Source organism: Castor canadensis, chromosome X, assembly GCF_047511655.1.
Source record: "Castor canadensis chromosome X, mCasCan1.hap1v2, whole genome shotgun sequence".
Lineage (NCBI taxonomy): Eukaryota > Metazoa > Chordata > Mammalia > Rodentia > Castoridae > Castor > Castor canadensis.
Window position 1 is genome coordinate 30841769 of NC_133405.1, and position 10077 is coordinate 30851845.

Below are 10077 nucleotides of genomic sequence, written 5' to 3' on the forward strand. Positions count from 1 at the left end.
TGGCTTTTATAGAACCAGGAGCTTGAGGAAGTTAGCGCATACATAGGAGTCTCCATTGGGGTGGAGCTGTCTTAGAGCATGGGAATTCCTGTTAAGGGTGGAGCTGCTGTTGGGGTTGAGGTTGCCCGGAGGAAGCTCCATTTCTCAAGAAGTGAGGCCGGAGGATAAAATGGCTGCCGATTCACAAAATGGTGACATTATTACTCTATCACCTATATCTAGAAAAATTTCCTCTATGTTTTGCTTTAATAGCTTCAAAGTTTCAGGTTTACATTAAGGCCTTTGTTGCACTTTGTGTTGATTTTTTTCACAGGGTGAGAAGTAGGGATCAAGTTTCAGTCTTCCACATGTGGATATCCAGTTTTCCCAACACTATTTGTCTTTTTTCAAATGCATATTTTTTGGCATCTTTGTCAAAACTCAGATGGCTGTAGCTGCATGGGTTTATTGTTGTGACATTTACTCTATCCAGTTGGTCAACAAGTCTATTTTTGTTCCAGTACTATGTTGTTTTAAATTCTATAACTCTATAGTATAGTTTAAAGTCACATACTGCAATAGCTCCAGCATTGCTGTTTTTGCTCAGAATTGCTTTGGCTCTCCAGAGTCTTTTGTATTTCCGTATGACTATTAGGATTGCTTTTCCTACTTCTGTAAAGAATATCATTGGAATTTTGATGAGAATTGCAAAGAGTCCATGCATCACTTTCAGTAATATGGTTATTTTCACAATACCAATTCTGCCAATCCATGAACATGAAAGTTCTTTCCATCTTCCAGTGTTTTCTACATGTTCTTTCTTTGGTGCTTGATAGCTTTTATTGTACATATTTGATAGCTATTTTTGAGGCTGTTGTGAATAGTTGTGTTTTCCTAACTTCTTTTTCACCACACCCATTATTGTTACATAGAAAAATTACTGATTTTTGTATGTTTATTTTGTATCCTGTTACTTTGCTGGAAGTGCTAATGTAACTTTGATTTGCACATTTCTGATGATTAATGATTTGAACATTTTTTCATGTGTTTATTGGCCATTTGTACTTCTTCATTAGAAAAGTGTCTGTTCAGTTCATTTGAATATTTGCTCTTTTTATATTCAATTTTTGGGTCTCTTTACATATTCTGCATATGAATGTGTAAAGGAATATTCTGCATATGAATATTCATCTTGTCAGATGAATATCTATCAAGAATTTTTTCCCATTATGTAAGCTGTCTCTTCACTCTGGTGATTGTTTCCTTTGCTGCACAGAAAGCGTTAGTTTGATGCAATCTCATTTGCCAGTTCTTGCTCTTATTTTCTGAGCTTTGGAGTCCTATTAAGAAGCCCATATCTTTAAGTATTTGCCCTATGTTTTTCTCAAGCAGTTTCAAAGTTTCATGTCTTACATTTCGTCTTTCATCCATTTTCAGTTGATTTTCATACAGGGTTTTATGGTTTACATATGAAATGTCCTCCACAAGCTCATGTGTTGAAGTCTTATTCTCCAACTGGAGGCACTATTTTAGGATATGGTAGACATGTTTGGAAGTGGGACTGAGTTGGCAGCACGGCACTGGGGCAAGCCTCTGAAGGCTGTAAATTTTCCCAGATCCCTTCACATCCCCCTCCCAGCCATAATAAGGTGAGCAGCTCTGTTCCACCACACCCCCTCTGCCATGATGCTCTGCCTCACCACAAACCTAGAAACATGGAGCCAAGTGGTCATGGACTTAAACCAAAAAAGTTCTTCATCCCTTAAATTGTTTTCTCAGGTTATTTTGTAATAGCAATGAAAAACTAAACAATGTGATTATTAAATTTGATTTTCAACTTCATTAGATCAAGAAACACCTAGATTAGTAAAGCACACCTCATCTGTGAGGGTATTTCCAGAGATGAGTAGATCATCAGAGCTCTGATCTAATGAATAGCTTAATCTCTTGACAGATTCATAACATGACGACATTGTGGTAAAAACTAGGAAGTGGGGCCTAGCAAAAGGAAGAATGTCAGTGGGGGGTATCCTTAGGAACTATTGCTTGCCCTGACCCTTTCCTGCTCTGTCCTGCTTCCTGTCCACCATGATATGAACTGTTCCACCATGGCCTCCCCACCATGATGGACTACAACCTCTGAAACTGTAAGCTAAGTTAAATCTTTCCTTCCCTTCTGTTGTTTCTGTTAGGTAGTTTATCATAGTGATGTAAAGAGATTCAGTTCCATTCTTTTACATGTAGGTAACCAGTTTTCTCAGATCCACATTCTAGTGAGCATTTGTTTTCTCCAATATATGTTTTTGGAAACTTTGTTCAGAGTTAAGTGGCTATAGATGCTTAGATTTATTTCTGGGACCTCTACTTTATTTCCTCTGTCTACATGTCTGTCTTTGTACTGTTATCATGCTGTTTTTGTTGCTATGGCTCAGTAATATAATTTGAAATCAGGTGTTGTGATACATTGCTCATTTTGCTCAGGATTGTTTTTGTTATTCAGGGTTTTTGTGCTTCCAAATGAATTTTAGGATTTTTCCCCTACTGTTGTGAAGAATGTCATTGGAATTGCAAAGGAGTTCACACAGAATCTGTAGATAGCTTTCAGTAATTTGACTATATTGACAATATTCCTTCTGGCAATCCATGAACCTGAGAGGTCTTTCCATTGAACATGGGAGATCTTTCCATCTTCTAGTGTCTTCAATTTCTTTCTTTGTTGTTTTATAGTTTTCATTTAAGAGGTCTCTCCCTTCTTTGGTGTACCCTAAGGTATTTGAATTTCTTTTGAGGCTTTTGAATGGGAGTCTTTTTCTGATTTCTTTCTCAGAGAGCTTGTTATTGGTGTATAAAAAATATACCAATTTTTGTATGTTGATTTTCTATCTTGATACTTTGCTGAACTAATTTATCAGGTCTAAAAGTCTTGCTGGAATCTTTAGGGTGTTCTAACTATAAGGTCATTTGGCCTATGAATAGGGACATTTTGACTTCTTTCTGCCCTTTTGTATCACATTTATTTCTTTTCCTTGACTCATTGTTCTGATTAAATTTTAATTGGAATACTGAATAAGAATGGTGAGAGTGGACACCCTTGTCTCATTCCTGACTTTAAGTGAAATGCTTCAACTCTTTCCCCATTCAGTTTAATGTTGGCTATAGGTATGTCATATATAGCCTTTATTATGTTGAGGTATGATCCTTATATACCTAATTTCCTCAGGCCTATTATCATGAAAGGATATTGAATTATCTAATGCTTTCTCCTCATCCACTGAAATAACCATATGAACTTTGTCCTTGATACTATTTATGTACTGTAAAATATTTATTAATTTGCTGTGTTAAACCATCCTTTCATCCTGGAATAAATCCAACTTGATCACGGTGTATAGTTTTTTTACCATGATGTTGAATTCTGTTTGCAAATATTTTGTTGAGGACTTTTGTGTCTCCACTCATCATGGACATTAGTCTATGTTTGGTGTCAGGGTAATACAGCCTTCACAGAATTTGTTTGGAAGCATTGTTTCCCTTGCTATTTTATGGAATAGTTTGAGGAACATTGGTGTTAGTTCTTCATTAAAGGTCTCATAGGAGGGGTACAGTGGCTCACACCTAAAATCCCAGATATTGGAGAAGTGGAGATTAGGCAGATTGTGGTTTGAAGCCAGCCCAGGCAAAAAGTTGGTGAGACCCAATCTCAACAAATCTGGGTATGATGGTACACACCTGCAATCCCAGCTATGGGGGAGGCATAAGTAGGAGGATCACAGCCTGGACCAACCCTGAGCCAAAACGACACCCTACATGAAAAACAACCTAAAGGGAAAAGGACTGGGGTGTGGCTCATTCTAGGAATTTTTAAATTTCTCCTGATTTCTTCAATAATCTGCTGGTTGTTCAAAAGTGTACTTGTCAACCTCTAAGTGTTTATATAGTTTCTGTAATTTCTCTTGCTGTCAATTTCTAGTTACATTCTATTATGATCTGATAAGATGCAAGAGATTATTTCAGTTTCTTGTTTGCTAAGTCTTGTTTTATGGCCCAAAATACATTTTCAAGAAAGTCACATGAGCTGCTGAAAAGAATGTAACCCACAATCGTTGCATTGAATATTGTGTCTGTTAAATCCATTTGATCCAAAGGACAGTTTAACTCTGAAGTCTCTGTATTTTTTTTTCTTTTTTGGCCTGGATGACCTATCTACTGCTGAAAGTGAGATATTGAAGCCAACCACCATAATTGTATTGGGGTCTGTCCATTTACATTTACTAGTGTTTGTTTTATGAAACTGGATTAGCAACATTCAGAGCATATATATTTACAATTGTTATTTCTTCTTGACCTGTTGTTCCTTTTACCAATAGATAGTGACTGTGTCTCTTTATAATAATTGTGGATTGAAATCTACTTTGTTGGATGTGAATATAGCTACTCTCACTTGCTTCTGGATTCCATTTTCTTTCAATCTGTTTATGTCTTTGCCAGTGAGGTGTGCTTCTGGTAAATAGCAAACAGTTGTAAACTATTTTTTACATCCAATCAACCAGTCTGTATCTTTTAATTGGAGAATTAAAAGCATTTATATTCAGGGTTATAATTGAAAATATGAATTACTCTCTTTGTTGCTTTTATGTTTGATTCTTTCCTATCTTTATTCTCATTTGCTTGTCTAGTGTTCTAGTGACATTTATTCCTTCTTGTGCTGTCATGGTTGTGTTTATTTTACTCTTCTGTGTGTATGCTTCTTTCAAATATTTTCTGCAATGCTGACTTGGTGGTCATGAATTTCTTTAGTTTACACTTATCTTGGAAGGTCTCTATTTTCCTTCAATTCTAGATGACAACTTTTCTGGATATAGTAATCTAGGATGGCAGTTATTCCCTTTCAGGGCTTGAAATACATCATTCCCTGGCCTCCTGGTCCTTAGTTTCTGTTGAGAAATTTGTTATTCTGATGAGTTTCCTCTATAAATAAGCAACATTCTTTCTTTGTTCTGTACTCGGCATTTTAACTGTAAAATGGCATCAGGAAGTCTTCTCCAGTTAGTTGTGTTTGGAGTTCTAAATGCCACTCCCATCTGTGTGTCCATAACTTTCTCAAGATTTGGGGGTTTTTCTGCCAATATTTCACTGAATAGGTTTTTCTATGCCTCTAGATTGTGACTTGGTGCCTTCTTCTACAACAAAAACATCTAAACTTGTTATTTTAATCATGTCCTATAGGTCATGCATACCCTGTCATAATTTGTTTTTTTTCTTATTACTATCTTAATATTCTAATTCATCAACCTTGTCAGCATGTTATGAAATTCTCTCTTCTGGTTTGTCTAGTCTGTTTGATGAGGCTTTCCACTGAGTTTTTTATTTGACTTATTGAGCTTTGCCTCTCAAAGATTTCTATTTCTTTCTTATGTTGTCTGTCATTTTATTAAGCTTCTCATTTATATCCTGTATTGTCTTCCTTAATTCATTCACTTTTTCTTCTGTATTGTCTTGGAATTCATTGGTTTTAAAAAATCATTCTTTTGAATTCTTTATCCCAAATGTCATCCACTTCACTATCTCTGGAGTCAACTGCTAAGGAATTATGAACTTTTGGAGGACTCATGTTTCCATGATTTATCATATTTTTTGTATTTCTATGTTGAGATTTGTGCATCTGCTGGTATAGTGTGGATATCTCCTCCACCTTTATGTAAAAGCCTTTTTAGGGAACAGCCTTCTCTTGATGATTTAAGATATCAGATTTTTGTGAATTACTGAATCTATTTTTAGCTGGATTTGTTGTATGGTTTCCTTGTTACTTCCTTAGTGAATTTTGACACAGCACAATCTATGTCAGAACCTGAGGGTTCTGCTATCTCTGTAGGTCTCACAGGAGTGGGATGGATATATTGTAGACTGTAAACTATATGGGATACACTCTCTGGTTACTCTAGTCTTACCAACAATGTGTGGTCTGAAAGGGTGTGAGAGCAAAGTATGCTGTGGCCCCTCATAGGTGTGGTATCCACAGTCTTTATGTTGTTTTCATGCTGTTACTATAGGGGTGAATGCACCTTCAGGCCCTATCTCTATCTATGCCTATTTTGATACTGGTCATAAGGTAGGGGTTTTTATCTCCCCTGTTCTTTGAGTTAAAGTATTTGCTGGAGCTCAAGCAGGGGTGGATTGTATATAGAGTAAGGTGCACTGACTCTTGGCTGGGCTAAGAGTTTAGCTCAGGAGCAGAGAATCTACACAAGGTACTCAAGATGTCATGCTCAATCTCCAGTCCCACTTAGAAAGGGAAAAACCACCACAGTAACACAACAAGCATCAGACACAGAAATAAAGTCAAAACCAGGTACCAACTATGATATTGACAACAACAAGAACAGGAATAGTAGGGGCAGAAATAATAGAAAACAGAAAGTTTTAAAAGATAATAAAAGAAAGGAAAAAAATAAGACAGAATGAACTGGGAAACAGAAAGCAAAGGAGAAAGGTGGAAAGTGAAGGCCACGTTGGGACACGGGGTGGGGGGCAAGAGAGAGGGAGAAAAGGAGTGAGAGAATAAAAAACTGACTACTAGGAGCAGAAGAGACATAACTTGTAACAAAAATCCAAAAAAGAATAATAAATGAAAAAAATGTATAAGAAAGACAATATGTATACCAGTCAGCAAATTTATAAAAAGTCCTAGTTTTAAAAAAGTTTTTTTAAAGTATTGTTCCCAAGTGTGGTAGTCATGATGGAAAGAGTAGATATTCACTACCCCTGTCAATCTGCACTTCTTTCTATAGTCTTCTTGGATACATCCCTTGGAGTGAGCAAAGATCTAAGGGATATTCACCCCTTCCTTTTTTTGTGTGTTGCTTGTCAGTCAGGGGCACTGATTTGGAACTACAGCAGGTTGTAATACCTTCATTTCCCTGCTCACTAGTAGAAGGTAGTATGGAACAAAAGTCCCTTCGGCTAGTTTACTACAGAGAGATTAGTTCAACTTACTCCCTGGGCCAGGCTAATGTGATGTCCGCTACTCATCAGAATCTCAGTCATCCCTCTGAAGCCCACATAGAGGGTGAGGCAACAAACTGTGCTAGGTGAATGGAGCACAGTAGGTCCTGCACTTTCTACCACCCACAACTATGGTTTTCTGAGGCTCAGTCCCTGCCTACAATTGTGCAAACCTGTTCAGTCTCCAGACCCTCTTTAGTTGGGTACTAAGGCACCAGTCTTAAAGAGAATATGAACTCCACTTCAATCCATGTCTCTGATGCAAATCCCACTGCATATATTTTTCAACAACCTTGCTTCATTGACAGTCCACCTGGCCACAAAGGGCAACAAGGTTTACACTGGCTGAGACAGCATGACCATACTTGCTGGGAGTTTCAAGGTAAAGGAAAATGTTAAGTACTTACGTTTCCAAAAGCAGCAAGTTTGGGCATTGTCTTCTCAAGATGGTTCCTCATTATCGCACTCCACTTTTACATTGAGGAACACAGAGCACTTCTCTAGCACTGACGCCACTATATAGCTCCCAAACCAGCTAAATTTGGATTTTTTTTGCTTTGCATCTGTTTCTGTGCCAGTTTTGCTTACTACTTCTCTCCCTTTCTCTTTGCATTAGCTCTCCCCTCTGACACACTGCTAAGCTGCCATGGGCACAGTGCTGATGCACTGTCCTCTGTCTTTGGGTCCCTGGTTCATTCCTTCAGTCATCCAACATGCAGAAAAGTTTCTCTGGCTGCTTTGATTCCAAGCTGTGGAAAAGCTGGAAATTGCTGCTTGCTTCTAATCTGTGATCTTGTAGGCCTGTAATTTATTTCTTCTCAGCACTAACATTCCATTGTCTGGATATACCACAGCTTATTTATCCTTTCATTTACAGAAAGACTTTTTGGTTGCTTCCAAGTTTTGGTAATTATGAATAATGTTGCTATAAACATACATGGGCAGGTTTTGTGTGAACAAAATTTTTATCTGCTTTGGATAAAAACCAAGGAGCACAACTTCTAGATCATATAGTAAGAAAAGTATGCTGGAATATATTCCAAAGTTTAGCATTTTTCATTTCCACTAACAATGAAATTTCCTGTTGCACTACATCTTCACCAGCATTTGGTGTTGGTATTCTGGATTTTTGCCCTTCTAGTACACATTTAGTTATATCTTGTTTCAATTTGCATTTTCCCAGTGACTACTTTTCATGTGCTTCTTTTGCCATCTGTTTATCTTTTTTGGTTGGTTGTCTGTTAAGGTCTTTGGCTTTTTTTTTTTTTCTGTGGTACTGGGGCTTGAACTCAGGCCCTTAACCTTGAGCCACTTGGCCAGCCCTTTTTTGTGATGAGTATTTTTGTAGTAGGTGCCGCCAACTATTTGCCTGGGTTGGCTTCAAACTGTGACCCTCCTGATCTCTGCCTCTTGAGTAGCTAAGATTACAGGCATGAGCTACTGGCATCCAGCTTTGGCCTATTTCTAAAAATTGGGTTGCTTTCTCATTGCTGAGTTTGTTTGTTTTTTTTAAGAGCTCTTGTATATTTTGGATAACAGTTCTTTATCAAATATGTCTTTTGCAGAAGTTTTGTCCTAGTCTGTGGGGAATGTTTTTTTTAATTGAGATATAGTCAAGAAAACATGTAACTCATCTATTTAAGATGTATAATTCAATGTCTAGTGTATGTATTCACAGTTTTGTGCAATCATGACCCAGTTTTTCTTAGGAACATTTTCATCAACCTCCCCCACAAAAACCCATACTCATTCACAGTCATAGCCGCTTTCCCTTCACCACCTTTATCTCCTGGAAACTACTGATCTCTTTCCTGTCTGTGCAGATTTGTCCATAATGGACATTTCATGTAAGTGGAATCATACACACAAAAACACACACACTCATATTTTTTGTGACTGGATTCCTTCATTAAATACGATATTTTTCAAGGTTCATCCATATTATAATATGAAATAGTACTTCATTTCTTTTTAAATTGATAAATAATATTCCATTGAATCGATATACCCCCTTGAATATTCATTCATTCGATCAGTTGGACAATGTGTTTCCACTTTTTGGCTGTTGAAGTACTACTATGGAATTGCTTTTAATGAATTACACTTTGGCATTGTTCCAATAGCAGATACAGTGCGATATCATTATATACTAGAAATGTGATGTTTTACTCTCAGGGTCTTTCCTTCCATTGCCAAGATGCTGTTTATGACAACCCATAACAGGTGGGCTTAATTTGCAAAATTCCTTGTTTTCTATTCTTAGAGACACTGTGAAGTCTGCAAATAATTACTTTTCACACACAGTGTTCTAGAAAGCTCAGAAACAAATTCATGGGTACTTCTAGCAGATATACAGGGCCTCATTTCTGACTTTGATTCTTCACCATTTTCTGATCACTTGCTCATTTTTAATATTGTGTTATCTTTGTTTTTAACCAAGTGGGATATAAACATCAGTGGCCATTTAGCCTGATCTACAGGACATGGCTGAACAGAAATGCGTCCTTGAATTTTGACAGAAAGCAAACCAGAAGTCAGTTGAACAAGAGGACCGTGTATCCTCTTTCATTTCAATAACTGCCTTCAAGGAAGAGGAGTATAACTGTAAGCTACTAAGAAACATTCCTTTTACTTTTAACCACATTTTAAAAATGGGCTCCTAGAAATTTCAGAGGTTCTTCACCAATATTTTCTATCAAACCTAGAGATTTAAACTGCCTATGAAATTCATTTATTTTTATCTACTTTGCAGTCCCTGGGCATACTTCTTCTGTATTAAACATAGATCGGATTGGAAATTCTGAGATTTCCTCCAGTTTTGCCATTCCATGAGAAGTCACAAAATTTAAGCCTCTTTCTGAATGCAGCCACACTATCATTTAATGAGGCAATCCTATTTCAGATTGGGTTGACTAGTTTGAGTTCACCATTGAGGAAGTGAATAAACCAGCAGTAGTGTTCCTGTTTTATTCCCCTCTCCAGCTTTATGAGGAATAACTAATAAAATTGTATACACTTTAGGGGGTACAATATAAGGTTTTGATATGCATATATTGTGAAACGATTGCCACAACCTAATTAACATATCCATCATCT